Source organism: Gopherus flavomarginatus, chromosome 6, assembly GCF_025201925.1.
Source record: "Gopherus flavomarginatus isolate rGopFla2 chromosome 6, rGopFla2.mat.asm, whole genome shotgun sequence".
Lineage (NCBI taxonomy): Eukaryota > Metazoa > Chordata > Testudines > Testudinidae > Gopherus > Gopherus flavomarginatus.
The window spans coordinates 3,881,721-3,906,603 of record NC_066622.1 but is presented as its reverse complement, the minus strand read 5'-3'; the positions used below and the strand labels follow the sequence as shown (position 1 = coordinate 3,906,603).

General features: G+C 42.5%; 1 protein-coding gene across 10 annotated transcripts in view; it reads left to right on the top strand.

The window, feature by feature from the left end:
* FHIT (fragile histidine triad diadenosine triphosphatase) overlaps positions 1-24,883 on the top strand; it is a 1,116,384-nt gene that overhangs the window by 77,655 nt on the left and 1,013,846 nt on the right. For 3 of the 10 annotated variants that reach the window (XM_050957598.1, XM_050957594.1, XM_050957593.1), the window contains one exon: positions 11,193-11,232. The exons of the other annotated variants lie outside the window; for them this stretch is intronic. The gene's annotated coding sequence lies outside the window, so the exon portion shown is untranslated. The remainder of the gene's footprint in view (positions 1-11,192; positions 11,233-24,883) is intronic. 10 annotated transcript variants of the gene reach the window in all.

The following is a 24,883-nucleotide window of genomic DNA, read 5'->3' as shown; positions in this document are numbered from 1 at the left end:
CTGAAACGCTCGCTCATTACTGGGGTCCCATGTGCCCAGGGCTCCGATGATCAGCGCATGTGTTTGAACTCGTAACCCCTAGCTCTCAAGGCTTTGTTCAGAGGAATGTGTTTGATTCGTAACTAAATCAGTAGCCAAAAGTGATCATTTTGGCAAAGCAACTCCATCATATTGTGCAGCTAGGCAGAGTAGGTGTGTCTGTGCAAACACAGGGCTGGTGCAACCATTTAGGCAACCTAGGCGGTCGCCTGAGGCACTGGGATTTGGGGGGTGCCATTTTCTTCAGCAGTGACCGCGGTGGCTGGATCTTTGGCTGCTCTGGTTGCCGCTGGCATTTAGGTGGAGGGAGCTGGGGCAGGGGAGCATGGGGAGGGCTGCCTGCAGTAAGTAAGAGGTGGGGATGGCACACAGGGGAACTCCCCGCCCCAGCTCATCCGTGCCCCACCTCCTCCCCGAGCACGCCGTGACTGCTTCACTTCTCCCATCTCCCAGGCTAGCAGCGCCAATCAGCTTAGGCACCGCATGCCTGGGAGGCGGGAGAAGTGAAGCAGTGTCAGGATGCTCGTGCTCGTGCACGGAGCAGAGGTGATCTGGGGTGGGGGGGTGCCTCAGGGCGGAGGGTGGGGGTGGGGAGCTGCCGTGGGAGGTGGGGGGATGGACCTCAGGGCGGGAGTGCTGGGGGGGGGAGGGCGCAAGGGCTGTGTGCAAACATAGTCTGTTCCTGAAGTCTTCTTCCCCAGCTCATCACTAGATGTCAGGGGAGAGCTCATTCAGAACCTGCTTACAATTTAATTCATATAGATTTATTCATAGAGGATATGGTGGTGGATTCCACTACTTCGTCTTTCCTAGGATCCAGGAAGCTTTGTATGCTTTTCCCCCCTCCAACTGTGTAAGTGAGGATAGTGCTTTTTTGCTAATATGGAAGGAGAGCTATAGCAACAGGTGGGCTACACAATGACTCTTTAGCTGAACAGCGTATATTATTTAGGATTACAAATCATGAATTCCTGGTGTCCTGTCATCTATTCAGACCACTTAGCCATGCAGATTCTTTGAAAAGAAAGATCTCGAGGGGAAGTAGCCCTCAGGAAATAGCTTATTCTGAAAGAGAATGCTAAAGACAATTATTTATTAATTTTTGTTAGAAACATTCTGTGTTTTGAAACTTGACGAGTCCTTTTGTGAATTGTTGCAGTTGATTTAATTATGTTAAAATTAAATTAAATGATTAATTTTTCAGTTGTCTGAGTCAAGGTGCTCTCAAAAACAGTTCCAGAAAAGAAGATCTGGTCTCTAGAGAAAGACTTATGGGAAAGGAATGTTATTGAGTATATGGAAGAGAGATTCTGGAGACAATTAGAAATATAACTTTTTTTTGTTTGTTTTGTTTTTACTCGGGAGTAAGAGATTACTTCAGCTGAGCTTGAGAGAACGTTGAAGAAGGAACATTCTTGTTCCATTCCCCATCTGATTCCACACAAATTCCACCCCCTGGAACACTCCAGCAGTAGAATATCAAGTTACAAACATTAAATAATCAGAACCAGTTACCATGAGGGCACAGGGGACTTGATAGTTACATGTGGTAGCAGTAGCTGCATTCAAATTAACTTTTTGTGGGTGTCACTCCACAAAGAGAACATGCTTAAGATGTTGACATGGGGATAACAGTTTGCTTGAGAATATACGACAATGTAGAGCACTCTTGAAAGGAGTGAGGGGGTTGAAGTAACAATGTTTTCCAGTACTTCCCTAGGCATTGACAAGGAGAAACTAGAGAAGGGAGATAAAATAAAATATATCCTCAATATTCAAATGAACTAGAGTTTTAAAAGAGATGATGAAAACTAGCTGCCTTTAAAAGGGAATTGATATGATATTGAATTGCTACACATGAAAAACTTTTTTGAGAATGTTTTCAAAAGATATTTTGACAAATACAAGGAGGGAGGAGGAGGTGGTATCATTAAATAAGATGGCAACTTTTGTAACCAGTTTTTTGGTATGATAGCTCAAGGGAAAGTCAATAAGCATTAATGTAATTATTTTGATTTTTCTGGCTCATTCTAGGGAAGGCTGCAGTAATGTAATATCAGATGGCTGAAAGCAATTCAGAAATCCAGTGTCCCATAGGATGACATTCAAACGTAGGAAGTCCGAGGGTGGAATAAATCATTTTCTCTGATCTTGTTAGGGATGAGCATATTACAGAGAAGCAAATGTACAGGCAGAACTAATACCAGAAGAATACTGTAGGCAGAGAAGAAAACAAGAAGTTTGTCTTATAACCAAAAGTGTCCTTCTAAAGTGTTCTTTTTCTTTGCTTTTTTTTCTCTGTGTTTTCAGCTCACTGTGTCTAAATCATCTAGGAGGGACTCTCATTGCTACTACTGTTGGCAGTTATATTATACTAATTTAGTTCAGCTGCTATTTTATTAAAATATTTTGGGATAATCATCCATATTATTCTGAAAATTTTCCCCCTTGGTCCAGTGAGAAATTACATTAAGAAATAGCTTCCAAGACCTGTTTTGATACAGAAACTTGCTGTGTTCATCTTCGAGTGCTTGCTCATATCGATTCCAATTAGATGTGCGTGCGCTGCGTGCACATTCGTCGGAAGATTTTTACCCTAGCAACACTCGGTGGGTCGGCTGGGCACTCCCTGGAGTGGCATTGCTATGGCGCCGGATATATACCCCTGCCGACCCAACCGCCCCTCAGTTCCTTCTTACCGCCCGTGTCGGTCGTTGGAACTGTTGAGTGCGGTTTTACTGACCTCCACCTCCCTAGCTACTCGTAGTTCTCTAGTTACTTTTTGTGTATATAGTTCAAAGTTATATAGTTATAGTTAATTCTTATCGTTCATAGTTAGTGTTATAGTTAAGAGGAGTTCGGGGATTAGCCCCTTCCCTGCACCTGGTGCCGGAGCCCATGCCTGGTTCACCGGGTTTCAAACCGTGCTCGGCCTGTCACAAGCCGATGCCGACAGGAGATCCACACGACTCCTGTCTTAAGTGCCTCGGGGAATCTCACCTGGCAGACAAGTGTCGCATTTGCAAGGCCTTTAAGTCGAGAACAAGAAAGGAGTGGGACTTTCGGCTAAAACAGCTCCTCATGGAGGCGGCTCTTACCCCTCCGCCTTCGGCACCGAGTGCTGGACAATCAGCTAGCAGAAGTGCCTCCTTGGCACTGGACCGCAGCAGTACTGGCAAGGCCTCTCAGCACCGGCCGTTGCCGGCATCGAAGTCGGCTCGGCACCGCTCCCTCTCCCCAAGGTCGAGAAAGCCTAAGACTCCTGCTGCTTCTGTGCCACCTGCACCGCAGCCAGAGAGCTCGTCTAAGTCGGATCACCCGGCACCGACACCTGCCGCGGCACCGACGACGTCGGCACCGTCGATTCTGGTCCCACAAGGGCCGTCAAGTCCGGTGCCTGTCAGCTCCCCGGCGCGAGCTGTGGTTGAGCTTACTATTCCATCCACGCCGGAGACATTCTCAACGATGAGGGATCTGATTGCCATGACAGAGTCGACGCTGCCTCAACCCCCGGCACCGCCGGTGCAGGTGTTACAGTCTATCGGCAAGCCTGCCTTGATAAGACCATCCTTTGTCAGCACAGCAGATCGGCACCGTTCATGATCACGGTCCCGCAGACGTTCTAGGTCCTGTCGGTGCTCCCGCTCCTGGCGCCGCTCGCAGTCCCGGCACCGTTCTCCTCCTCGGTACCGGTCGCACTCGCAGCACCGTTCAGTATCCTGTTTGCCGGCCCGCTACTCTCGGCACCACTCCAGCTCCGAGCACTGCTCCAGGCACCGTGACTCCCGTAGGCGCTCCCAACGTCGAGCCTTGAGATCTTGGTCGACCTTCCGGCACTGCTCCGGTTGCAGGTCCCGATCTTGTTCCCGGTACGCCTCCTGGTACCAGTCCCCGGTGTCAAGTAGAGCAAGATCCGCTAGAGACAGAGACTCTGCCCAGGGCTTTTCAGCCCCTCCATGGCCATCCAGACACACATCGGTGTTGTCTCACACGGACAGCTCTTATGCACAGGACCGCGATTCCGATGTGCCCACCAGAGTCTTCCAAGAGGACCAGGACCAGGACCAAGGCCCCCATCCGTGGTCATTCTGGACACCTTGGGCGTACTACCAGGCCCAAGGCATACCAGTAGTTCCGTCCTGCTCTATCCCTTCAGAGCATCGAGTGCCAGTGGCGACAGTTAGCCGTCCCCCTCCGACTGCTATGGAAGAAGCCCCAGTTCACCCACCGGACTCCCAGCAGGAGGTCGCCCAAGAGCAAGAGGCCACACAGGACCCGCTCGTCCCTGGCATCTCCTCTTCCTCTTCTCCAGATGAGACAGTGGCAGGAACATCTTCCTCGGGCCCTCCTCCAATCGACCTGAGAGCCCATCAGGACCTCCTGAGGAGGGTAGCACTCAATATGAACCTCCAGGTGGAGGAGGTCCCGGAGGTAGAGGACCCGGTAGTGGACATTCTGTCAGCGGATGCCCCCACCAGAGTGGCCCTATCGTTTATTTGAACCATCCAGGCCAATGCCGATACTATATGGCAGTCTCCAGCCTCTATTCCTCCTGCAGCCAGGAGAGTCGAGCCTAAATACATGATGCCCTCTAAAGGGTACGAGTACTTGTATGTCCATCCTCCTCCCTGCTCACTAGTCGTCCAATCTTTTAATGAGAGGGAACGCCATGGCCAGCAGGCGCCAGCCCCGAAATCGAAGGAGGGTAGGCGAATGGACTTACTCGGCCGCAAAGTTTACTCGGCAGGTGCCCTACAGCTCTGGGTGGCAAATCATCAAGCCCTGCTTAGTCGCTATAATTATAACACCTGGGCGGCGGTGGCTAAGTTTACAGAGCTACTCCCTCAAGACTCCCACCATGAGTTTGCTGCTCTCTTGGAGGAAGAGAAAAAGGTGGCCAGAACTTCCCTCCAGGCTTCGTTGAATGCAGCCGACTCAGCAGCCAGGACTCTGGCCGCGGGTGTTGCCATGAGGCACATCTCATGGCTTCAGGTTTCAAGCCTCCCACCGGAGTTGCAGTATACCATTCAAGACTTGCCATTTAATGGTAAAGGTCTCTTCTCGGAAAAGACTGACCCCAGGCTGCAAAGCCTAAAGGACAACAGGGTCATAATGCGCTCTCTTGGCATGCATACGCGGGTGACCCAACGCAGGCCTTTCTGTCCCCAGCCTCACCGCCTGTACTCTGCGCCTAGACAAAGACAGGACTTTGGCAGGCGGCATGGCTGAGGTGGTCGTAGACAACAGTCAGGACCCCAAGGGGGCCAAAATCAAGGTCCCTCGAAACCACCAGTGGGACCAAAGACGAACTTTTGAAGGTGCGCCCGAGGGCGGCGTACCAGTTACAGACCAGGATCCTTCTCCTCCCTTCTCCAACGGTCTCTCCTACTTCCTCCCAGCGTGGTCCCAGTTAACTTCAGATTGCTGGGTCCTATGCACGGTGGAGTATGGGTATCACCTCCAATTTATTTCAACCCCGCCCTGCCACCCTCCAATCCCATCCCTTTTCAGGGACCCCTCTCACGAGCAATTCCTCTTGCAGGAGGTGCGGATGCTCTTTGCCATGGGAGCTATAGAGGAGGTACCAAAGGGTGAAAGGGGCAAGGGATTTTACTCCCGTTACTTCCTAATCCCCAAGTCGAAGGGAGGTCTCAGACCTATCCTAGACCTGTGAGGACTCAACCAGTTTATGATAAAGTTGAAGTTCCGCATGGTATCCCTGGGGACCATTATCCCATCCTTGGATCCTGGAGACTGGTATGCTGCCTCGACGTGAAGGACATATACTTTCACATCACCATTTTTCCTCTGCACAGGAGGTACCTCCGCTTCATAGCCAACTGTCAGCACTTCCAGTTTACGGTCCTGCCGTTTGGCCTTTCTACAGCCCCAAGGGTATTTACAAAGTGTATGGCCATAGTCGCCGCCTATCTCCGCTGACGTCGGATACACGTTTTTCCATATCTGGACAATTGGCTCATCCAAGGGGCCTCCGAGACACAAGTCACCCAGCATGTGGGCATCGTCAAGGACCTATTCACATGTCTAGGCCTGATGATCAATATAGAAAAATCCACTCTGGTTCCCACGCAGAGGTTAGACTTCATAGGAGCTATCCTGGACTCCAATCTAGCCAAGGCCTGCTTACCACAGCCGCGGTTTCAGGCGATGGCAACAATCATCTGAGGTCTACAGAATTTCCTGATGACCTCGGCTCACACTTGTCTCGGTCTCCTGGGTCACATGGCTGCCTGCACGTTCGTGACCAAATACGCCAGGCTCCGCCTCCATCCTCTCCAAGCTTGGCTCAACTCGGTATACTGCCCGGGCAGGGACCCAATAGACATGATAGTCACCATTCCCCCGAGCACCCTAGGCTCCCTAGACTGGTGGCTGACTCCCTCCCTGGTGTGTACAGGGCTGCCGTTCCATCCGCCCCAACTCTTAATGTCACTGACGACAGACGTGTCATCTCTCGGCTGGGGTGCTCACCTCGGACACCTTCGTACTCAAGGCCTCTGGTCATTTCAGGAGCTGGCATTACACGTAAATGTCTGAGAACTGAGAGCAGTCCGCCTGGCGTGCCAGGCGTTCCAGCAACATTTACAAGGCTGTTGTGTCTCAGTGTTTACAGACAACACAACGGCCATGTACTACATAAACAAGCAGGGAGGGACACGATCCTCCCCCCTTTGTTAGGAGGCCATCCAACTCTGGGACTTTTGCCTAGCCCACTCGATAGACCTGGTAGCATCCTTTCTCCCAGGGGTTCGGAACACTCTGGCAGATTGACTCAGCAGGTCCTTCCTGTCTCATGAGTGGTCGATCCGCCCAGACGTTATTCATTCTGTTTTCCAGAAGTGGGGATTTCCCCACATAGACCTGTTCGCTTCCCGCGCAAACAGGAAATGCCAGATGTTCTGCTCCTTCCAAGGTGTCTCCCTGGGATCGATCTCGGACGCTTTCCTGATGCCGTGGAAGAGCCAGCTGCTTTATGCCTTCCCACCGTTCCCGCTGGTTCACAAGGTCCTGCTAAAACTCCGCAGGGAGAGAGCGCGCCTAATCATGATCGCTCCAGCGTCGCCCAGGCAGCACTGGTACACCACATTGCTCAACTTGTCGATAGCCAGCCCAATTACCCTGCCACTCCACCCAGACCTCATAACTCAGGACCACGGCAGACTTCGTCACCCATACCTGCAGGCCCTTCACCTCACGGCGTGGCTGCTGCGTGGCTAAACCAGTCAGAGTTATGTTTCTGTGCATCAGTATGACAAGTTCTCCTGGGTAGCAGGAAACCTTCCACCCGGTCAATGTATCTGGCCAAGTGGAAGCGTTTCTCCTGCTGGTGCAAAACGCATAATCTTACTCCCACTGAGGTCCCGAGTCCCTCTATTTTGGACTACCTCTGGTCTCTCAAACAGCCGGGCCTACCAGTATCATCACTGAGGGTACACTTGGCAGCCATCTCTACCTTCCATCCAGGGGAAGGTGGCCGTTCCGTGTTCTCACACCCTATTGTTTCGAGGTTCCCCAAGGGCTTGGAGCACTTATACCCCCAAGTATGCGGCCCAGCCCCGACCTGGGACCTCTATCTGGTTTTAACCAGACTTATGTCTCCCCCATTCGAGCCGTTAGCAACCTGCTGGCTACTCTGCCTGTCTTGGAAGACAGCTTTCCTCGTAGCCATTACATCGGCCAGACGAGTCTCCGAGCTTAGGGCTCTTACGGTGGATTCGCCGTACACTGTGTTCCACAGGGACAAGGTGCAGTTGCGACCACACCCAGCATTCCTCCTTAAGGTGGTTTCAGCATTTCATGTTAACCAGACATCTTTCTCCTGGTCTTCTTCCTGAAGCCACACTCAACGTGACGGGAGCAACAATTGCACTCCCTGGACGTTCGTAGAGTGCTCGCATTTTATATTGAGCGGACAAAACCCTTTCATAAAACGCCCCAACTCTTTGTCGCGGTAGCAGACCGAATGAAAGACCTACCTGTTTCCTCTCAGAGGATCTCATCTTGAGTGACGGCGTACATCTGCACTTGTTATGATTTGGCTCATATTTCCCCAAGCCACATCACCGCGCATTCTACCTGGCCTCAAGCTTCATCTGCCGCCTTCCTGGCTCGTGTACCTATCCAAGAGATATGTTGTGCAGCTACCTGGTCTTCGGTCCACACCTTTGCTTCACATTATGCTCTGGTTCAACAGTCCAGAGATGACGCAGCCTTTGGCTCAGCAGTTTTGCATTCTGCAACATCTCACTCCGACTCCACCGCCTAGGTAAGGCTTGGGAATCACCTAATTGGAATCGATATGAGCAAGCACTCGAAGAAGAAAAGACGGTTACTCACCTTTGTAACTGTTGTTCGAGATGTGTTGCTCATATCCATTCCAAACCCATCCTCCTTCCCTACTCTTGGAGTAGCCGGTAAGAAGGAACTGAGGGGCCATTGGGTCGGCAGAAGTATATATCCAGTGCCATAGCGGCGCCACTCCAGGGGGCACCCAGCCGACCCACTGAGTGTTGCTAGGGTAAAAATCTTCCGACGAATGTGCACGCAGCGCGCGCACACCTAACTGGAATGGATATGAGCAACACATCTCGAAGAACAACAGTTACAAAGGTGAGTAACCGTCTTTTCTTGTGATTTTTAAATGATGCTACCGCTATATTCTGTTTCACAATTCAAGTTTTCTTGAGGGAATGAGGAAGGTGGGTGGGATGGAAGAATCACAGTAATATATATCCCTTGTTTGGTAGTAAAGGCCAAAGAACTTGCAAATTTATCTCAAAAACAAAACAAAACAAAAAAAAGCTTTGTCTGCTTTAATTGGAAATATTTTTTCCTCAGCAAAAGAAAAGTGACGTATGGCATACTGTTATCTCTATTGTAAAGCTTTTCAACAATTAAATTAATACGTGATGTGCAAGTGTTTCCTGGAAAAGAAACAAAGCTATTAGATCTAATTACAGAATCTTATGTTTAATAGTTTAATAAACTATTTCTTTTGCCAAAGACACTTTTTGTGATGTGTGGGGGTGAGGGGCAAGGATAGTACAATGGGAGTTCCGTAGGATTTTGCCCTTTTCTCATCCCCCCCATTGAATCTTGCATGTCCATCCGTGTCCCGGAAAAAGTGGCAAAGGACTTGGGATTCAAAATTAAATTCAGTTATATGCACATATTTTGCAGGTAAAGTTGAATCATATGCATTTTAGTGTTTGCCCTTGTGCCCAGCTTTGAACCTTTGGCCCTTTAATTTTTATTAATATTAAATTATTTAAACTACTTTCCCCCCATCACTGTTATCCTTTAAAATATATATGGCAAATACTGACATGTTTCCTATATTTTAAATAGCACTGTAATTGAAATGGTGGTTTTACTGTAACAACAGCAATGTACAGTATTTAAATCTTAACATATTACAGCAATTATATTTGTGCACCACAGTGATCAGTGCTGGTAGCTCAGCTTTTGTTGGCTAACTGCAGCTGAAGAGCCAGTGTAGGGAGCACAAACTGTATTTTGTGTCTCAAATCTAGTAGCTATTTTTTTCTGTTTTATTTTCTCTTGAGTAAGAAGAAAGTAAGAAAAATATTGAGGATTACCAGGACTTTACCGATCAGAATATAGTAATTTTAAGCAAAATAATTTTTTTTAGAAAAGCGCTTGACATATTGCCTCTTGACACAGTGAAGAGTAGCTATTGCATCTTAAGCCAGTTTGTCTCCAGTTCTGAGTAGGTTATGCAGTAGGAGAGAAGGTGCGTGGCACTTTCTCTTCTTGTGCCCCCATATAAGTTCTGGCACAGTGCCAGTCCTTGCCATCAGGGAATTCAAGAAGTGCTCCAGGATAGCACTTATAGCCGTGCTAGCTTACCTTTGAGAGGCCAGCGGTATACAGAATGGAGCACATCCTGCATTGTTTCAAAGGTGAAACACTGGCTATCTTTCAGGGCCTGAGGCAGGTACAGTGTTTCTGGAAGACCCTGCCAGGGAATTGTGCCTCTGCACTGACTGAGGGCTGCGACCCCAAGGCATAGTTTAACCCATACTGTACAAATTCTTGAGTTTCATAATGAATGAGTCCATCCAACCCCCAGAATTCTGTGCAGTCCAAAGGTTGGTTTATTTCCCAGATTGTGCAGCGATGGAGGCTGCTAGCTATTCAGCTTGGAGGCGGGTGAGGAAGTCCATTATCAGTCTTCATATAGTGCCAATTTCAACATTAGCTCTAATCCAGGCCTGCCCTCCATCTAAAGGGAATGGTCACAGAGCCTGGTTGTCATAGACACAGAGAGATGCCTGTATGCAACTTTCTGGGCCATGTGTGACCTGGGAGGTGGTGTAAAGCTGTTTCTAGTTAGGGCCTGAAGTTGAATTTTCAGGCAGCAAACCAAATCAGTCAGCAACCAATAAATATCGTTGTGATGTTATCTGAGTAAAATATGACCAGTTAGATCATTGCTGCAACCACTGTTATATGATTGCAACAAATCTTGTACAAAATGTGGCATGTAAGATGTCTATGCAAAAGTTATGATTCACTTAATATAATTATGCTATTTGCATACATTTATCATTTTTATATCTGAGGTTATGAGTACTGGCTCTATACCTGTATTTCTAATGTGTTTGCTTCTGGGAAACACCAGCAATGAGTTTAGCCAACACATTGTGAAGGAACTATTCGAGTTAAGTGGGGTATAGGTAATGGCTTCTTCTGTGACTAAGCAAAATGATGCATGGGCGTGTGACTTGCCCATGTGACTCCACACTCCATCTTTTACCTGTAATTTTCCACTAGTCGTGCTGAGGGCTTTGTTTGAAACAATGGATTTCCCTCCACTGGCAGAAGCTATAAAAGGTGCTAGAAACATCTCCATTTTGCCTTTCCTGTTCAAGCCTCTTTCCTGCTCAAACCTCTGGACTATGGACTTATACTAATGGGAGAATTCTAACCAAAGGACTGAGGACCTTCCAATGATTTGGAAGCAACCAGAGACTTTTCTAGCCCTCCGGTTATTCCATCACTGCTACAAGCCTGAATCAAGAACGTTGCCATTACTGTATGTGTTTGATTTCTTTAACCAATTTTAACTTTTCTTTCTTTCTTTCTTTTTTTCTTTCTTAAATGTGTAGATTTTGGATACTAAAGGATTGGCAACAGCTTGATTACTGGGTAAGATCTGAGTTGTATATTGACCTGGGTGTGTGGTTGGTCCTTTGGGATAAGAAAAACCTTTTATTTGATTAAATTGATTTTAAAGAACCACTCATCTTTAAGTCTGGTGTTTTTAGTGGTAACACAAGGACTGGAATACCTACGTAAACTGCTTTTCTGACTTATTGTTAGCCAATGTGGTGAGACAGAAGTTTACTTTTGTTGCTGGTTTGGAATATCTCATGGGAAAATAACCACCTATTTTAGGGTGTGTCTGCCCTATTTCACAGCAGTTTGTCCTGAATTGGGTATTCTCAGCTGTGACCCACAAAGGCCTGGTTGCAATCATCCTATGCAATTTTTAGATTAAGGGAATTTTTTGTAAAACTGCTGAAGTGATTTAAGAGCCTAAATTCAAATTTCAGAAGGATTTCGGGCACAGGCCCCATTGACTTTCAATGAGAAGTGGACTTGCTAGTGCTGATGGGCCAGATTTACCAAAGGTGTTTGTGTCTAAAGATGCAGTCAGTTGCCCAGAGGGATTTTCAAAAACTCCTAGATACCTTTGTAAATCTGCCCCTAAAACATTTTTGAAAATGTGACAGGCTCGTAAGTCACTTAGTTCTTAGGAAAACTTTAGCCTAAGTAAAGTTTCTTTTGTATAATTCAGTGACACTCTTTGTGGCATCATTGGGGGATACTTTGTACTCTTTTATTAAATTGATAATTAATTAATTAATATTAATTTTTGGTAGTCAATTAAACTGACTACCTAAAACCTGTAGTCTCTGAATGTTGCGTTCTCATATGCTATTCATTTATTCTTCTTGTTTCCCTACTAGTAGAAAATAACAAGAGTTGCAGTGTTATTCAATACAGCCGTAAATAGTGTTTCGCTCTGAAACGCCTACAGGCCCTGCATAAACCCTGATCTGATTTTTCTTGCTTTCTGGGGACTTTCATGATCCTTTATTATTGAGGCAGGTTCTTGTGTACTGTAACTAAAGCTTGAAAATCTATCACATTGTTCTTAAAATTCATATCCCACCATTTATGACAGTACCAAACTGATCCTATAATTCTACACAGTAGAGGTTCAGTGCACTGACTCAGGAGTGTATTGAGCCAACATGACAGGAAAATATATCATTTTTCACAACTAAAAGCAATGTGAAAGTTAAAATAATAGAAGCTCAGTGGAGGCTAAAACAAAGAAATATAAATCACTGCACTACTTGTTTCTACCTATTATATATGCAGGTAATGTAATTGCTTATATTAAAAAATCTGTTTTGTTTTGTCACCTTCAGAGAACTTTTTGTCTGCAGACTGAATTAATTCACCTCTCTCTTAAGCATGTGTTTTACACAATGAGTATACCTTTAAGTAACTCTTAGGATATAAGTATATGTTTTGGAAATATGTTTTGTCTGGAACCTTTAAAATGCAGTTGAGACGCATAGAAAAATGGGGGAGCCAAAGGCACATGTGGCTTGTCAGATACTGTCTCCTACTATTAAAGAACAATAGGGTTTTTTAATGTTCTTTATTAGAGACAACTGTCAGTACTCTTTCCCTTGGTGAAAACGAAAAGCATTGCATATGGAATATGCCATAAAGATAACGCACAAATGACATGATAAATAAAAACAGGTATTATTAACAGTGCTCATCAGCAAATGCCGCAGTTGGGTTTGAACTAGATTCCATACAAAAGAGTCTCATACATTATACTTTTCAAAAGACTGTCATCTTTTTATTTTGATTTATAGACAATTACTATTTTTTTAATAACTTTTTGCACTCATTCTTTGAAATCCATGCTGGATAGTCTATAGTTATAGTTAGTGGCATCATCACAAAGGATTATTTTTGCTTAATGATTCATGCTTTATTTCTAGATGTGTTTGCACGGATCATTAAATTATTATTCATGGTGCAAATATTTGTGTCAGAATTAGTCAAAATACTGTATGACCAAGCAAATTTTATAGTTTAAAGTCATATTCCACGAGCAGTTGGCTGTATGACTAATAGAATTACGTATGCATAAAATTGTTTTTACTGTAGAAGCCAAAATGCAGAATAATAGCTTGTCAAACTGTCATTTGCAAATGAGATCATAGATTTTGTAGTCCAAATTAGGTTGTGTTCTTTTTCTTTTTGTCAGGTCACATTCTAATAACCATATTGTGCATTAAACTCTGTGATTATCTGAACACTTGACAGATGGTAGACTATTAATTTGTATGTAAGAGACAGTGATTGCCAGTGCAGTAATAGTATTCAACAAAATATTAAATGTCAAAATCCACTTTTTTTATGCTTTTGCTTGCCTTATTTTAGCAAGGTAATTCTAGAAAAACATATTTTTTTTAGCTGAGCATATGCTTTCTTTTACTAGACGGAACGGTTTTTATTATCAGAAAATGAGGAAATTAAAAAAGAAAAAAAGTTATTGTTTACCTTGTTATCCACTTAATGATCCTCATTTAATGTGTCAAGAGAACAAGTAAAAAGTAGAGAACAAACACCAACAGTAAATAAGTCATGTTACTTATGCTTATGAGCCTGCAGTTTTGAGATGCAATGTAATAAATACCGTATGTTGATCTGTAGAAGAATTACATTATTCAAAATTATGAGAATTTTAATTGGTATTGGGAAGAATAAGAAAAAGGATTACTATGATAGAGTTAGGATTCATGCTATCTGAATGGTAACTCATTATACTAGTACTAAATTGATAACAGTATAAAAGACCTGTGGTACCAAAATGAATAGTGTTAGTCAATACTAACATCTATTTTAATCATAATTTTTATTTCTCATCATTGTTTATTTTTGAAGTGTCCCAAACATCTAACAGAAAACAAGACCTCTCTCTGCCCCCAGGAACTTGCTGTGTTAAAACAATGTATTTGACAAACAAGTGAGGATATGCCATGCACCAGGAACAGGCAGGGCTGCCCAGAGGATTCAGGGGGCCTGGGGCAAAGCAATTTTGGGGCCTCTTCCATAAAAAAAAGTTGCAGTGCTATAAAATACTATATTCTCGTGGGGGCCCCTGCAGCCCCAGGGCAAATTGTCCCACTTGCCCCCCATCCCCCGCCCCGGGCGGCCCTGGGAAAAATAAACATTTAAAAACCTTCCGCATCTTGGCACAAGGCCAGTTTTGAGAAAACTTCTTTTCAAGTCACCTTTACAAGGTATCACTGGTTCTCAGATCAGTTAGTGCTAAAAGGCACTAAAGCTCATTAAAAGAGTTGGACAAATATTTTCCGTCAAAGTGGTTTTTTTGCATCGAAAATTAGGGGTTTTTTAAAAGCAGAAAAAATCATGGACAATGTCTGCTTTCCTTCAAAATTTGTTGTTTTTTTAAATTGAAAAGCTGAAATTAGTCTGCCAAAACCTGAACATAATTTGGGGTTTCAGAAGTGTGTGGCCAAATATTTGCTGCTTGCTGTGTTTGATTGTTTAAAGAAACAATACAAAAATTCTGCTGAAAACCCCCCCAAACCTCTGACCCAGCAGGGCCGTTCTTATGTTGAGACAATGCCTCAGAAGTATTTTTTTTGGAATGATTTGAACAAGGTGAGGGTGAAAGTTTGATGAATAGATTTTGGTAGGGCATTCCAAGTAGAATGTGCCACATGGAAGACGCATAATTCTGTTTGTGAGAGTAGGAGATAAAAGAGATATTGCCCTCTTATTCCAGAATAGTTAGCGCTCACTGGAGTGTTTCCTTGTTAGCATATATAATTCCTTGTATGTTCTACACCTTGGGAATTAGAATTTTTTTTTTGATGAGCCCTTCTCTTGGTATCAAATGGTTAATAAAAACATGCTTCTGATGCCAGCAAACTTATCTCTACAATTGCAGTTGAGTCAGTAGCAGGAAGACATTAGTGTCAGAGGAACTCACCCCCTCCGCAGCTAAAATGTAGTTTCCTTGGTTTTCTTTGCTTAAGAGCAGTGCAAATAATAATTAAGAACCATCTCCACTTTGCTTCAGTTCAATATGCCTCTGAACACTGTGCAAGCACGGTAATTCTTCTTGGAAGTGAGTTTTAAGGCAGTTTCTGGAAGAGATGTTTTCCTATAAACTGAGGCAGCTGTGCCATGACTGGCACAGAGAAGTTGCCTTGCAATTAGGACAGAGCTGAGCAGAAACTGATGGAGTGGAGTTGAGATAGAGAAAAGGCGGATGGGTTTGGTTATGAGAGTGAGAGTGGAATGGCACAAAAGGCAAGCAGGGTTGGAGCTAGATGTCATTGTAAAGGAGCTGTGATAATACCATTTTGCAAAGAAAGGCTTAACCGGTTAATGGAGTAGGCTATTACTATAAGTACCGTTAAAAAAAAAAAAAGGTAGGGGGTATATTACTCAGTCCCAGTTCTAGTTATTGTGGTTCTATTGCAATCATAAGATTCAAAAATATACTCTCAGGTTTTCTTTTTGAATGGCCTCTCTGGATTTACTTTAATCCCCTGTTGACATCTCAAACAAGATTATATGAACATTGCAGTACAAAAAGTTACAAATGCAGAGGACTATAAAAAAATCTCCATTCAGTAAAGGTGTGTGGAGGGTAGAAGTTAGGGGAGGCTTCCAGAAATCCTGTATGAAAAGAAAAGAATTGACTTAGAAAAGAATTGACTGCACATAAAAGCATGCAGAAAGTTCTCGGTTTGTAAAAGCCTAAGCACCAGGACTCCTATGACGTGTTAGAACATTCTGGGTATTGACATGCAAATTAATATATCAAGCATACCATTTTGCTTCAGCATTTTTATATCCTGTACTGCCGCAACAAGCCTTTGTATGTGTTACTCCACTGTCAGTACTCTGAATTCCAGATAAAAAAGCGGATTTATTTACAACTTTTTCTCCTTTACAACTGAGAATGTTGTTGTTGAGCTCTTAGAGTTTTGTAAGAGTTATCTCATTCTGCAAGGAGAAAATACCTCTCAATATTAGGAAGGAAGTAAAGACAGCCTGGTATTTTTTCCTGTGACTAGGTGGTCCTATTGTTTCTTTATTAAAGATATGAATCTGATGGTCCAGTTCAGAGTCACACCTCAGAGAAATGGCTGCAAGAATATATTTGAGGCTTCATGTATCTGTAAAACTTATTAGCCATTCTTAAGAAATACCTCTTATAAAAAGCAGCAGCTGTAATATTGAGGGTGTTTAACTTTCTTGTTTTAAAACAAAAACTGCTGAAAAATTTAGGAAATTGTTTTAGTAGACATACAAACCAGTTGAGACCAAGTGCATCCCTAATTGTTTCCCTTTTGATAGAGTATTTAATTTATTCTGTGTTTACCTGCACACCTCCCAGTTGTAGAATGTGACCCAGATTCGATATCTGCTCATAACTTTCATTAGGTAATGAATGACATACACTTATCATTAGAGTGTACTAATTAAAGGGGAAAGTGACATTTCAAAGTAATGTTGCTCCCCGGTGTTTTAATGAAATACCACCTGGTTTATTTTTGTTTTAATTAACTAAAATGCCATGCCTGGTTTCAGTATCACTATAGTATACTTTTCATGATTCTTTGGTTAACCTTATTTTTTCATTTCTTTTCCCATCTTGGAGCTTTTAATAGGAGAAAGAAAAAAATATTTTGTCATGTTCTAGCATATGTTGGCAAATAGTAATAACCAAACTGCTTCCGTTGATATAAAAAAGAAGTGGGCTACACTGAAAAGTCCTGTGATTCTGTGATGAAGGCAGATGACCAAAACCAACACCAACACCAAATCCCCCTGCAAAAACCAAACCCCAAAAGTTTGTAAATAACTTTTTGGAACTACATCCTTAGTAATATTTCTCTGTAGCATAATTGCCTTTGACTATTGCTATTTTGGTCATATGTTTATAGCAGTTATTCATAACCAATAAATGATTTACCTTTATATTCAGCAACATTTGGCATAAATAGGAATGAGCCTTTCCATGTTAATATTTCTCTGTCTTTAGAGTAATTAAGCTTGCTATAAAATACTTTCCAGTAACTCTACCAAGTAGCCATCCAGTTCTAGCGTACAGTGGGTGTTTCATTTGCATTTCTAGGGTACCAAGCATCAAAGTTCTACACTGTTATTTGGGTGGCAGTGAAAAGAAAATGGACCCAGGCTCTGAACTGTGCTTTAGAAAGTAACATTGCATTGCAGAATGTACGTTGCTCAGGAAATAATTTACCACCACTGGCTTCCAAGCTGAATAAAAGCTATGTCATCAATATAAGCAGCAAATTTTTGCAGGGGAGGTGTTTCCATCAATGCATGCTAGCTCTAAAGCTTAATTTTCTTTTGCTTTGACATGCTTAGATAATCACGTAGTAGAGGTGCATGCATAAGACTTTCAGAAATTAAAAAGGAGGCAGGTGTATTCCAAGATCAATACTCTTATCTAAATGTGTCCTAGCTTTTGAGAGATTAAGGAGATTGTTTATTCAGAGTCTAGGATGGTTGTGATGCTTTGAAGGAACTGCAGATTAGTGTAGAATGACGCATATGCTACAGTACAGGAATGCTTCATCTAATCTCTTCCATTAGGACCATAGAATTTGTGTAGCTCACAGCAGATTTAAACATTGTTTCTATCTGAACAGACGACATTGTTCATATACAAAACAATTGAAGTGTTGATGCTATTAGACATAAGTAAACCTTATTTATAATCAAATATATATTCAGGATAATTGTACTGGTATAAAAATTACTGATAGTTTTAAAAATATTTATGGAATAATATGATCATTTTCCCCCCTGTGATAACAGACAAGGTGTATTATTCTGTCCAAGATGGAAACTTATGTTTAAAAAACAGTACATTGGTTGACATGTAAATTTTTTTAATTTTATCCTTTATTTAGTATATTAATTATTTGCAAACTGCAATTTTAGAGATTTTATTGTTACCCAATTTGTTCAGAATTAAAGTAGTAAAATTAAAAAAAATCTTGTTGCATCATATTTTACTTGTCCTGATGTGTTTAGAAAGAGCACCTTTTTTAATGTGGAATTTACCACTTTTATGTAGTAGACAAGGTTTTCAGAAGGTATCAGGACTTCTACTCTATGTCTAAGCGCTACTGAATACGTTTTATCTAGAAAAAGGTATTGGCTCCTTTCCTTGCCAGTTAATTTAATCCTTTCCAATGGCCTTAAACTGGACTGTGCACCACACTATATCTCCATACCTTCTACATGGTCAAACAATTGCTGGGTCATATCTGTAATTCCAGCTGAAAATCCTGTAATCCAAAATCTATAAATGGATCATTAAAAGAGGTTGATAATGTTCTTGTGGTCTCACTGAGCTGTTCTCATGGTTTTTGCCTTATTAGTTAAACCATGAAAGCAGTGGAACCGTTATGCTAGCTCCAAAAAGCCAGAGCTAGTGGTTTGAGAGCCTGCATTCCTCTGTGTTTGATGACCCCAACGTGCAGCTCTTGTAAGTAATGTTACTGCTGCAGAGTTCTGTGCCTGTGCAACAAGTGCCAGGAACAACGCATGGGGGGGTCCAGCTGACAGGCATCCTTCTGCAAAAGGAGTTTGTTTTTAAAGTAGTGGATAGGAGTCCAGTTGAAGGCGTGGGGAGAAGTGCTATTCACAATAAACACCAGACTTGCTCTCTCCCCCACCAAAATAACAGCAGAATCTAGGGGAAGATGATTCCTGAAGGATTTGTGTGTTTTTTTGGGTGGGAGGTAAGGGAGTGGAATGGAAAGAGAAATAAAATAAATAAACAGAGTGTAGTCCAATATAGTCACGTTTTTAATATGCCCATCACCTTAGTATTTAAAAGATTAACAGTTATGAAAAGAGCAGATAAAATCCCTTTTCCTCCACATTGATTCTGATATCTGCAGCACTTGCCACTAAAACAACTCGAATGTCTTGAACTGGGATACCTGCATTCCAGATATTGGTAAGAAACCTCAGTGGTATCCTCCTAGTAGATGCTAAAAAAAAAAAAAGGTAAAATATGGGATAAAATATGGATATGCAAATCATATTAGCTGTCTGGTGCCTACATCAAGTAGATAATGTGAATTAATGGCTATTTAATATTTGTAATTGTAGAAATGTTGTACCTATGTTTTTAAGCCTTGTAGATAATATTTCATCCACCAGTTTTTACCTGGATTTGTTCCAATAGCACGATTAAAACCTAATACAGCTGTTTTAAAGTTCATTTTAATAGTTTTTCATTCTCAATTTGTTGAATTTGGTCTTTAACCAGATTAATTTATATTTGTATAGATAATAGAGTATTTAAAATATTGTCAAGCACATCATTACACTTGTTTGCAATTGAAAGCTTTATTAACATTCTGAATGGATAGAAAGAGGCTAAAAATATTAACTTTTCCCACTGGTTCCCCTAAAAAGTCTTTTTTCCCCCTTAAACCAAATAATGCACCATACTTAATATGCTCTCCTTTATTCAAAACCATCTCCCAATAAATTACTTTCAGTACTGAGGCCAAATATAAGCTTTAAAAATGTACTGCATGAGCTACACACAATATTTATGTTGAACAACTTTCTGTAGGAGAATGTGTGTAGTGTATTTAGTGAATTATAGAGGCCGTCCCCAGCCCCTAAGCGTACTGAAGATTGTGTCAAGTATCAGAGGGGTAGCCGTGTTAGTCTGGATCTGTAAAAGCAGCAAAGAATCCTGTGGCACCTTATAGACTAACAGACGTTTTGGAGCATGAGCTTTCGTGGGTGAATACCCACTTCCTCAGATGCATCAATTCAGATGCATCTGAGGAAGTGGGTATTCACCCACGAAAGCTCATGCTCCAAAACGTCTGTTAGTCTATAAGGTGCCACAGGATTCTTTGCTGCTTTTGAAGATTGTGAAGGCTCAGTGGAACTCTGGAATTGTTGAAATGTTATCTGTTCTGCAGCAACAGCATGGAGGCTGTATAGGATAGAAGATAAGCATCTAGGATGCATGGGGAGTAAAAAACAACAGAAAATAAGGGCTGATACTGAATAACAAGAAGTGGAACACAATCTTCTATTGGTAGCAAACATACAGTGTAACAATATCCTTCTTTAAAACTGAGTTTGAGATTGTGCTAGTATCATGTTCCATTTTAAAATGTTTTTAGGATCTGTTGAGACTCCATCTGAGTCACTCAGGCTATGGAAGTCCAAAGGTACTGGCTGTTTTCCAGAGATATGTTGTAGAAGATTGTCCAGAAATGGTCCAGAAAAGAAAAATCCTGTTCTATAGCAAGAATTAATGTCTTCTAAAAAAATCATTTTCTCTTTGGAATGACTTCCTGCTTACTGTTCTTCTGAGTCTCTGGGTCTTCAGTCTTTTCATCTGTGGCCACACATGAAGTGCTACAGATCAAGGAATGTAGTACCTGTTGTGTTTTTTTTACCCAGTAGGTCATGGTGAATGATGGCTACAGAGTTTGCTACTGAGAAGAGGGCACTATGATATGTTCTGTTTTACATTCTGCAGTCACATGGGAAGGAGTTTTGCCTGTTCAGAGTCAAGGTTGGGTTCTGAATTCAGAGGAACTTCTGTGGACTTGCAGCCACCGAGGAAATGGTCAGTTGAAGGGAGAGCTGTTAAGAGGCTTTGTATTGCTGAAGGGAGAGTGCAGTTTATTACAATGTATATGGTTGCAGCTGATTCCTGTTTCTGTTAACATCTTCCAGAAATGCACAGGATACAATCTACTCCTGTTTAAAGACTAGGAATGGGAGAAGAAGATGAAGAGAAGTAATATCATAGAATATTAGGATTGGAAGGAACCTCAGAAGGTCATCTAGTCCAACCCCCTGCTCAAAGCAGGACCAATCCCCAGATTTTTACCCCAGTTCCCCAAATGGCCCCCTCAAGGATAGAACTCACAACCCTGGGTTTAGCAGGCCAATGCTCAAACCACTGAGCTATGTCTCTCTCCCAAGCAATATGCTGCTTTTGAGCCTCTTAAAGGAGCTTTCCACATTTCACATCTATTTTCAGATATACCTACAGTTAGTAAAATACTTCTCTTTACCTGCTAAAGAGTGGGTTTTTTTAAAAAATAAGGTTTAAGTTTCAAGACAGTGTTTAACATAAACTACTTCATACTTATATAGTGCCTTCCATCTGAGGATCCCAAAGCACTTCAAAAACGTTAAAGAATTAAATCCCCCTGTGAGGTAGGTAATATCTCAATTTTACAGAAGTACAGAGAGGTTAATTGACTTGCCCAAGGTCACTCAGGAATTCTGTGGTTGAATTGAAAATAGAAATCAAAAGTTCTGTCTTGCAGTGCTGTGCTTGAGACACTAGACTATGCTTAGGAGATCATTTATTCATGCTTTGAAAATCATTTCAGTATTTTTTGGTCATAAAATAATGGCTTATCTATACAAACTGGAACGAAAATTGCTAGATCAGTTTTAACTCATATCACACTTATAAATTGGTGCAAGTCTGTGCATGGACAATTTTATTTTGTGTTAGGAATGCCCTATTTCAACTTAAATTGGTAAAAAATTTGATTTAAGCTGAATTAAAAGAGGGCACCCTTAATCCCAAATAAGTGCCCACATACGGCATTGTCCAAAATAACTAGAGGTGTCAATTACAGCCAGTGTACTTAGTTCGGTTCCAGTTTCTGCTTGGCCATATTTAATTTATATTTCTTAATGTAGATGAGCATAACACCACAACATACTGAAGAAAAACAGTGGAATATTTATTTGACAGAAGATAATTTAAAGTGTCATTTAACGAGCAATCCTGTTTGTTACCACTATTGAAGTTGTTGTATAGTGACCACCTTTTACTAAAAGAATTGATTCCTACTAAATTGTCCTGGCTCTCATTAATAGAAGGTACTATTTTATCAATAAGAATTTCTTCAGCTCAAATGTTGCTGGTTTTAGAGACAATCCATCTACTGTAGTATTGCTGACTTGACTGAAAACAAAATAACTTCAGAAGAGTTTGTTGCTTCATTCATTATAATATTGAAGATGCAATTAGATGTTTACAAATATTGTGGATTTTCAGTTCTTTGAATAGGAAAAAAAAGATTCTGTTTCTCAGAACCTTGCTACCAATCTTTCCCATCATAGGTGTGTGTTTTTCACCCCCTGCCTCCAATTATATTTTATACCTCATTTGCTGTAAGAGAAGGTTACTTAACACTGTCATACAGCAAATGTGTTTTGGATAGCAGGGTTTCTGCTAGATTGTTACTTTCAGGTGTCAGGGTTGTTCCTATCAGTTTGGCTTGGGGGTCCTTCTTGCATATCTCCCAAGATGTTTAGAGGCGAAGGGCGACGGCATTGCTTTTTGGCTTCTGCCCTTTCCTCTGTGCTCGTAGCAGAATCATTTCTTCAGAAGCCATGCTGCTGCTGCCTCCCCTCCTCCAACTGCTCCTGCCAGATTCCCTCTTGGGAGGGAGGGAGGCTTGCTGTGCTGCAATGCATGGAAATTCCTGTGGCTCTGAGAGAGACAATGCTAGAGTGAGCAGTAGTCCTTTGACTGCATCTCTCTCACCCTCAGGCCCAATCCCCAAGGTATAGTAGTAGAAGGGCTACTGGAGGGTGGGGAGAAAGCAGTGAGGAATCACAGAGCAAGCACTTCGCTTGCACCTGTGAGCTGGAACTGCTGGTTTTACTCTGGGCTTGTCTACGTTACCCGCAGGATCAACAGGCAGCGATCGATCCAGCAGGGGTCGATTTATCTCCCGTTGGCTCTGGTACTTCAGATCTAAGGACGTCGACTTCGGCTACGTTATTCACGTAGCTGAATAGAAGCAAAGACGAGCATTAGACCCTTAATATCTAGGGAGGAAGGATGGTCTGGTGGATAGAGTGCTGGTGTGGGACTTGAATGAGGCAGGTTCAGTTTCTTGCACCACTAGAGACTTCTACTGTAACCTTAGGCAAGTCACTTAGTGTCTGTCTTAATAAAATGGAAATAATAGCACTTCCTTACCACACAATGGTGCTGTGAAGATAAACACATTAGAGATTATTAGGTGATTAGATGTTCCAAGATTTTTAAGGCCAGAAGGGGCCATTATGATTGTCTAGTCCAATCTCCTGCATTACACAGGCCATAAGATTTCCTTGTATTAATTCCTGTTTCAGTAGGTGTGTTTGAAGTAAAGCATATCTTTTAGAAAAACATCCAGTTGATTTAAAATTGCCAATGACGGAAAAAACACCTCAACCTTTAGTACATATTTTTCAAATGATAAATTACCCTCATTATTACAGATGTGCACCTTATTTCTAGCCTGAATCTGTTTAGCATCAACATCCAGTCATTGGTCCTTGGTATGCTTTTGTCTGCTATATTGAAGATCCCTCTGTTAAATTTCTGCTCCCTATTTGGATACTGGTAGGCTGTGATTAAATCACCCCTTAACCTTCTCTTTGATAAGCTAAATGGATTGAGTTCCTTAACAATTTCACTCTAAGGCCACGGTATCGGCGGGTTAAAATCGATTGCTCGGGGATCAATATATCGCGTCTAATCTAGACGCGATATATCGATCCCCGAGCGCGCTTATATCGATTCCGGAACTCCATCAACCCCAACGGAGTTCCGGAATCGACACGGAGAGCCGCGAACATCGATCCCGCGCGGTGTGGACGGGTGAGTAATCCGATCTTAGATATTCGACTTCAGCTACGTTATTCACGTAGCTGAAGTTGCGTATCTAAGATCGATTTCCCCCCCCCTAGTGTGGACCAGCCCTAAGGCAGGTTTTCCAACCATGTAGCTGTACTCATGGTTTTTTGAACCCTCTCCATTTTTTCAACATCCTTCTTGAATTGTGGACACCAGAACTGGACATGGTATTCTAGTAGCATGGGCACTACTGTCAAATACAGAGGTAATATAACTTCCCTGCTCTCCTACTCAATATTGTCCTGCTTATTTGTCCAAAAATTGCATTAGCCCTTTTTGCCACATTGTCATACTGAGACCTCATGTTCAGTTGATTATCTACCATGAATCCCAAGTCTTTTTCAGTCACTGCTTCCCAGGATATGGTCCACATTATTTGTGGCTTGGGGGCCTTGTTGTAGATATCTGATATTACCTTTGACTGTACTGACAGATGAACTTAGGTAGGGTAGTACTGATCAGAAGAGATGAGCCTCGTCAGCCTGTGGAAGCACCAGGAATTGCTGTGGTGCATTGGCAGCCAGATCTCTTCTAAGAACCACCCATGTTTGGGGCATTCCACAGCAGAGTGATGGACACTGGGTTTCACAGATATTTTGATTACTTGGATTTAGCAAACATGGGTCTTGTGGAGCTGGCAAGGGCAGAAGTGGGTAATAAGAAGGCTGCCCAGTGAGTTCAGCTTAGTATGCTGAACTTTATGTCAAATTTTAGATTTGATTCACATCCCTAGTGGTTAGAGCAGTGGCTTAGTACTCAAGAAACCTGGGATCTGTTTCTTGCTCTGCCAGTGGTTCAGTGGGCATCCATGAGCTAGTCACTTAATCTCTTTGTGCAGTAGTTTCCCCATTGGAAAATGGAGATATTTGTAAAATGCTTTGAAATCTTGGGATGAAAGGTGCTGTATCGTGCAAAATATTGTTGTTTTATTATAGAAATGTTGGAAGCTTTTTAAAATTCAATTACTTTATATCCTTATTT